The sequence below is a fragment of the Ursus maritimus genome, unplaced genomic scaffold (genome assembly GCF_017311325.1).
Source record: "Ursus maritimus isolate PB19 unplaced genomic scaffold, ASM1731132v1 scaffold_32, whole genome shotgun sequence".
Classification (NCBI taxonomy): Eukaryota; Metazoa; Chordata; class Mammalia; order Carnivora; family Ursidae; genus Ursus; species Ursus maritimus.
The window spans coordinates 9,348,795-9,355,825 of record NW_024425786.1 but is presented as its reverse complement, the minus strand read 5'-3'; the positions used below and the strand labels follow the sequence as shown (position 1 = coordinate 9,355,825).

Sequence of the window (7,031 nt, the reverse complement as noted above, 5' to 3'; positions counted from 1 at the left end):
CATTTGGGGTCTCAGTGTCCCCATCTGTTAGGACTAGATGAGATACTGCATTTCATCATCTACAAATAGCACCCGGGGTGCAGTGAGCATTCAATAAAGGTTAGCTGGTTGTGGGGTCTTAAATCCATCACTAGACTCTGGTGTCTGATTGCTTTTTTTTTTTAACTTCTCGGTACATTCGGTCTCACTACTAGTGATTCTCTGCTTCTTACAGCGGACATTAATGTGAGCCAGTCCCTACGATCCATTTCCAGAAAGAGGGCAAGAAAACAGATTCTGCTTTTCTGAGGTTCGCACTTCATTTATTTCTTAGGTCTCGAAACACTGATGTTTGCTGGCTCGATGGTGGTAGTCCAGGGCAGAAACTGGCAAACTACAGTCCCCAAGGCAAGTCTGGCCCAAGCCTTTTTGTGTACAGTCTGCAAGTCTAAGAATGGTTCTTACATGGTTAAGTGTTTGGAAAGTAATCAAGACAAGAATGATATTTCACAGTGTGTGAATTATATGAAATTCACATTTCAGTGTCCATAAATAAAGTTTTATTGGCACACAGCCATGATCGTGAGAGAGGGCACATCTTTAGCTCTTTACATATTGTCTATTTACATAATGTCTATTGCCATGACAGCAGAGTCAAGTTCTTGCAACAGAGGCTGTATGGCCCACAGAGCCGTCTACAGAAAGGGTTTGTGGGGTAAGGATGGAGCATTCCTCTGGCCCCAGCTCTGGGCCCGTTCTGGTGCCAGGGAAGGCTCTTTACACCCTGCCACTCAGATATCCCCCACCCTCACCTCCCCCCTGGACGGGGACCCTGTCACTCAGGCTCTCGATCCGCCCCACCCTGCCCCAGACTGTATATTCCTTGAGGACATGTTGCCAGGACGAAGGAAAAGAACACCCACTGAGCATCTTCTCCCTGCCCGGTACCGAGCCCTTCAAAGACATCATCTCTGTGGGTGGTAACATTTCCATTTTAGGGATGAGAACACAGAGGCCCAGAAAGGCAAAGAGCCAGCCCAAGCTCACACAGCGACTAAGTACGCAGAGCTTAGATTTGAAGCCAGTCATGCCACCCCCAGAGCCACCCTTACACCAATACTCCATGCCCTGATTTAGGATTGTGTGACCCACCTGGAGGCAGGAGGCAGGCGACAACCGCTGCATGCCCTCCTGGCTTGCACCCAAGATTTCTCTGGTTGCACCCCCACCTCACCCCACCCCGTCTATGTTCCTGCCACGTTCCTGGCCTTGGCTGTGGCCTACGTTTCTACCCAGCCCTGGCAGCCAGAATAAACAGGGCCTGCCCCAGCGTCCACCCCCACGGAGCCCACAGAACCCACCAGCAACACCAGCTGCGCAAGCTGACCACGGCCCTGGAGAGCGCAGGGAAGGGTCGCTCCACGGAAGAGACTCACCTATGGAGGGCAGGTTTTCATGGACGAGAGAAGCCATTCTATCTGCTCTGGGGTTTGGTTCTGGTTTTTTATACATGTATCCAGTCCTCACCAAGGACAAAAGGGGCCCACCTGGTAAATGTTCTGTATTGGGTTGGGGGAAGGGTGTTTGATTAAGTTTTTCAAGTCTCCAGCCTTTGCAGACGAAGTGTCCCCCCCCCCCCCCAGGGACCTTCCAGTGTCTGAAGTCTGTTTTGTCCTCTCTGTTTCCTTTGGCCCGGCAGGTACCCCCGGCTGGCTGGCCATCTCACACAGCTCCTGTCCTCCCGGGTGTCCGTCTCGGCAAAGATGCCCCCCACACACAAGGCAGCCCATCCTAAACTTCACGGAACACTGATTTCCGCTAGACCACGAGGTTCTCCAAATCCAGCCCCCTCATCCAACACTGCCTGTTTGTTCTGCTCAGGGCAAGGTCGCCAATGGTCAAATGGAGCGTGTGTGTGAGTGCATGTGCATGTGCGCGTGCGTCAAGTTATCGCTGTTAAAGGAGGGTCCCTTGGAGGGAAGGTTCCTCCCAGGAGGTCCCTGAGCTGGGGGTTCATGGCAGCTGAGCCTCCAGGTGTCACAGCCCACCCACCTTTTGCCTGATAGCTGGAGCCGTCCCACACAACCTCGCCTCTGCTGTCCCTGCATCCACTCCCAGTTCCCTGCAGGCTGTTCTGGACCCTGAAGCAGGAGCATCTCCCCTCCATCCTTCCTCATATGCTTCACCTCCAGGCAAGGCAGTAATGCCCACCCTATGAGGGCAGGGACCGTGCTGTCCTTCTCACTGCTGTGTCTCCACCATCTGGAACAAGGTCTGGCACACAGTAACTGCTCAATGAAGAGCCGGCAAATGAATGAATGAATGAATGAATGAATGAATATACGTATGAAATCTTTCACTACCTTTGCTCCTGAGGCCTAGTGTTAGGGACTCTGTTTCTTCATTGGGGGAGAGCAGGTCTGACTTCACTTACAAAACACACAAGTAAAAAATGATCAATTTCAAGATGTTGACAGCAGAGCATTAACCCCCCCATGGGGGTCCAGCACCGCTGCATGGGTTGCACGCCCACCAAGGTGGTCCAGCCTCTACCCCTGAGAAGCTCCCAGTCTGGTGTGAGAGTCCCATGTGGAACCAGTTACAGCGCCCTGTGAGTGTGCTGGGAGGGAGGGAAACACTGGGGTCAAGTGAAGGGACTCCAGGGCCAGGCTTGGCAGAGGCGAGGACACTGGGGACCGAGGGGGCAGCTAGGAAGGGTTTCCTGGGAAAAAAAAAATACATAGGAGCTAAAAGAAACATTGCAAAACGAATAGGTGTGTCCTTGGCCAGAGAGAAAAGGTCCTAGAGAAAGTGGGTTGGTGGGGGTGTGGGGGTAGAAGGTAATGGGAGGAAGTGAGGGAAAGCTCCCAGCCTGGCCAGGTGTTCTGGAAGCCCTGCTCTGGGGCGGTCCAGGAACACTGCAGCTCCCGGCCCCGAATCTCTCTGCAGGGGGCCAGAGTGGCTCCTAGGCAAGATGGGAAGGGCCTGACCAGCAGGGACCATGCCACCATGGAAACAAGAGCTGGCACTCACTGAGCTCCTCAGAGGGGATTTTCTGAGTAGCTGAATCTATCTTCATTATTATCCACCCTTCACAAATGAGGAAGCTGAGGAGGAGGGGCTGGCGGAGCTGGGACTTGAACCAGAGCTGCTTGGCTCAGCTCCTCTCTGACCCATCACGCCTTACTACCCCGCCTGCCTCCAGGCCCATCCAGCGGCCCAGGGAGAGGACCCCACCAGGGTGGGTTGGCTGCTGGGTGGACTGAATGGGTGAGCGGACGCCCCTCTGCTCTCTTCCATGTTGGGTCTCTGTAGAGCTGGTGAGAGCCATCAGCCCAGAACAGCCCATGAGTGAGGGCTCAGGGCCATGACACACCCTAAGGGCAAAGGAGGGAAGGGCTTGCCCAGGGGTGCAAGAGCAAGGGCTGGAAGTAGCAAGGGGCTGTGGAGAGGCAGTACTGGGTGGTTCTCAAACATCGGGTGCCCAACAATCCCCAGCCTGGCCTGCATGCACACTCGTGGGCCCCCACCCTAGGATGCTGGTTCTAGTAGTCTGGGCTGGAAGCCCAGGAATCTGCATTTTGACAAGTGCCCCAAGTGATTCTACTCGCTGTGAGAGACATCCATGGAGAGAGGCGACAGAACTTAGCATTCGACCAGGGTTCAAATCTCATCTCCGTCTCCTCGCTGTGTGATCTTGGGTGACTCTTGACTTCTCTGAGCCTCATAAATAAAAGGCAAGACTTGATGCCTGTTTATCTTTCCAGCTCTCCGCTGAGATGGTGATAAGCAACAAGCCACGAACGTTCAAGTGCTCGGCAGGCACCAGGGCTGCAATATTAAGTAAAGAATAGGGGACCCAGTGGGGGAGGGGGGAGGGACACATTTACAGCCCAGTGGCCTGTCCAAGGCCAGCAAGTTTCCCTGCTAGTTTCAGGGGAGGCTCTCCTGGGGGCCCACCTCTAACCCTGACACCCCCCCACCCCCCACCCCCCACCCCCCGCTGGCTCTGGGCTGGAAGGCGGCTCCAGAACTGCCCTGCTGGGTCCTCGCACCTCCCGTGCCCGCCCTGCGCCAGGAGAGCTGAGTCATGGAAAAAGTTAGTTCTCCAGGCTGCAGCTCACCCCCCACTCCATCAAACCCACAAAGGCTCCTTTCACGGTTTTTGGTGGGGGGGGGGGGTGCGGCTGGCTGTGGGGCCCTCTCCCTGGGCTGGGATGTGAAATTTCAAACTTCGCCCTGGAGTTAAATTCCCCACCCTTTGCCCCCAAGGAAACTAAGGGAGGAGGGGTACCAAGAGCAAAGGACAGGGGATGAGGGAGGAGGGAAAGGGGGGGAAACCCCTGTCCAGTGCAATTCTTACTAAAGCCAAGCCACAGGGACCCTCTGGACACCCCCCCCCCCAGCCCAGTGCTTCAACCTCGTCTTCCTAGGGACCTGGTGGGTGGGGGGTGCACAGAGGAGGTGACAGACTGCACCCCTCTGGGCAGCTGATGGAAGAAGCCTGAGACCCACGGGGAATGGCAGCCCCACCAAACCCACATCGTGAAGGTAGAACAGGTGGGAAAAGGGGCCTGCTTCCCAGCCAGAAGCCGGTCCCCACCTCCCTTTTAGGACTCCCTGACTTGTTCCTTTTTATTCTGCTTTCCCCCCAGAGCTGAAGGCTGGGAGAGGGAAGGGGACCCTCCCTTGTGGCCTTCCGTGAGTCACTTGGAGATACCGTGCCTCCGTTTCCTCCTGCACTAAACGGCTGGGATGGCACCCACCTCTGCAGACCGTGTCATTTCTGAAATCAGAGTATGTGTAGAGGGCCCGATACCCTGAAGGTTAATGTGGATCCTCAACCTCGTGGCTGCCCCCTGCCCGCCCTCCAACCCAAAGACACATGCAGGGGAAACGTAAGCAGGACCCAGTGGTCCCCCAGCTGGTCTGGCATCAGAATGGGTTGGGTAGCAGTTTGGGGACCAGGGGACACAGGTGAACATGCCACGGTGTTTTATTAAGGGCTTGACATCTCTGCTGGATTTCTCCTCTGTCAAGGAGCAGGCACGTGCAGAGGTGGGGCTATGATCTTTGCAGGCCCTTTCAGGCTTGGGGTGTTGCCCTGATGGAGCAGAAAGGTCTAGAAGGAAAAGGAGAGCTGGTGAGCAAGCAGGAACACGGGAGGCCGCCACTGGGGCAGCTTGGAGGCGCAGTGCCGCAGATCGGCCACTAGGCGGCTCCGAGGATAACAGATAACAGATGACAACAGGCTGAGTGTGGGTTCCAGCTCCAGGTTTCCCCAGCGTCTCATTAGCAGGCCCGCTGACACCAGGCGTGGCTGGGTGGAAAGCGCCTGTCTCTCTCGGGATGGGATCTCTTTCCCATTTTTAGAGACCTCCAAGGTGGGAGGGCCCAGGCACTTTGACGGAGTCCTGCCTTTGGCCTCGGCCTGGGAGTCAGATGAAGGCAATGGCCTGCCCTTTGGTCACACTTTTGGAGGGTTGAATGGAGACAGGAGGGAGCCGCATCCCACCTCTCTCCTCCCCTTGCGCCTGAGTGGGGTGGTGTGGGGGGAGAAATCAGGTCCGAATTTAAATCCCTCCTTCCTGTGGTTTCTGGCTGGGTAACCAGGAAAATGGAGATACCACTACCCCGACTGCAAGGTCAGTGGGAGGATTAAATGTCAGACTATAAGCCTTGCGCGTAGAAGTTCTCTTCTAACCCCACTCTTGCGGCGGCTCTCCGAATGATGAGCTTCCCAATTCACCTGGAAGGAGGATCTTCACCTGCAGAACGTCTCCCCAGAACCAAAGAGCCTTTGGCGGGGAGGTCTTGCCTGGCCACCGCCTCCCCCAAACCAGCTTTTCTGAAAGCGACTCTCTCACCGGAACCTCAGCAGAATCCCAGGTGGAGCACTGAACAACGTAGGGATTCCAGTGCACCCAGCCCTGTTGAATCAGAAGGTCTGGGGGTGAGGCCCGGCTTCCTCGCCCCAACAAGCCTGGCTGGAGGACTCCTGTCCCAGATGACAGAGTAGATCCCTGGCTCATCCTCCCGGCCTGGGATGGTCAGGGGCAGGGGGAGGCAAGTCCCATCAGCACTTCTAACTGGGGCTGCTTTTGTGTGACTCACCTCCCAGACTTCCTGCAACAGACATCTCCAAATAGCAGGGTCCCACCCTGCTGCAGAGCAGACACTCTCCCCGGGGGGAGGGCAGGAGGTGAGAAGGTGGGTGCCAGGCTAGGGCAGCCCAAGGACACCCAAAGACAGAAGTCGCTGCCTGCACAGCCCAGGGGGCTCCGGTGTAGGACCTCTTGTTTACAGGCTTTTGTTATTAAAGAAATTGCTGTCAGTCAAGGTAATTCTACCCCAGATGAGCAATAAATATGCTCCCAGCTAATCTTATGGGGATTTTATTGGCACCTTGGGGGCAGAGGTTCCTTTACCCTGCTCACCCCCGCCTCTCAAAGCACAGTCCTGCTCCCCAGCTGTTCCCCACCCCCATCCCCACCCCCACCCCACCCCAGCCACAAGAAGGACTCGGGCAGACTAAGAAAGTGCCCTCTAAGTGAAGACAGAAGGCGTCTGGGCAAAGGGCGGGAGTGGTTTCCTGGTCCTACCTGGAGGCAGGGGGTGACCAAATAGCCTGAAATAACCCCGGGTCGACCTGGTTGGATCAAAGCGTGCGCGAGCTCCCCCGGGCCTGCCCCGAGCGCAGGACCCGGCACCTGGCCCGCGGGCGCCCCAGCTCGGGGAGACCGCTGCCCGGGCCAGAAAGAATGTCTCGGGGAGGGCGCCGGTTCGCAGGAGTCGGTTCCAGCGTGTTCGAGTTACTGCTGCGAGCCCTCAGGGACACCGCCGGCAAGTCCCGGCTTGCAGAGAGGGGAGCCAGCCGGGGAGAGCGCGAGTCGGAGCGAGCCCGTGTGCGCGCTCGCGCGCGCGCCCCGCACTGCGCAGGGGGAGGGGAGGCCGCGGCAGCCACTCAGAGGAACGGTAGTGAAGCCTCCGAACAACTTTAACTGTCAATCAGACTTAATGGGGTATTAAAAAATGGGGGGGGGGGGGGGGGA

The 7,031-nt window shown here is 56.7% G+C and overlaps 1 long non-coding RNA gene across 1 annotated transcript; it reads right to left on the bottom strand.

Annotated features, from left to right (window-relative positions):
• Positions 1 to 4,957: 4,957 nt before the first annotated feature.
• On the bottom strand, positions 4,958 to 6,920 carry LOC103666640. The gene is made up of 2 exons (XR_005839037.1): positions 6,582 to 6,920; positions 4,958 to 6,286 (listed from the first exon to the last, which is right to left on the bottom strand). It is a non-coding gene; the product is annotated as an uncharacterized LOC103666640 (long non-coding RNA).
• Between the last annotated feature and the right edge of the window lie 111 nt (positions 6,921 to 7,031).